Here is a 298-nt window from a genome sequence, read left to right as displayed (position 1 = left end):
ATAATGTACGGAGGTTTCGAATCGCCATATAGTTTGACCATTGTTAGACACGATATGTAGCTAGCGCGTTCACTACGGCAGATCTTTGAATTTGGCGTTAATGATCAAGAATGGTTACGAAATTTGTGAAGGGTTCAGTACAGGAGCCTGGGCAACTAACTTGATACTTAAACAATCTCACCACCCCACCCACTCAGCAAGCAATGTTTTTTTTTTGTGGTGGAGGCAATTAATTTTGCATGCTTGTGGTACATCAGCATTTTATGAAAGATGTGAATCTTTTGTACAAGAGCTATCT

The sequence above is a fragment of the Apostichopus japonicus genome, chromosome 6 (genome assembly GCF_037975245.1).
Source record: "Apostichopus japonicus isolate 1M-3 chromosome 6, ASM3797524v1, whole genome shotgun sequence".
Classification (NCBI taxonomy): domain Eukaryota; kingdom Metazoa; phylum Echinodermata; class Holothuroidea; order Aspidochirotida; family Stichopodidae; genus Apostichopus; species Apostichopus japonicus.
Note: the sequence above shows the minus strand (reverse complement) of the source record.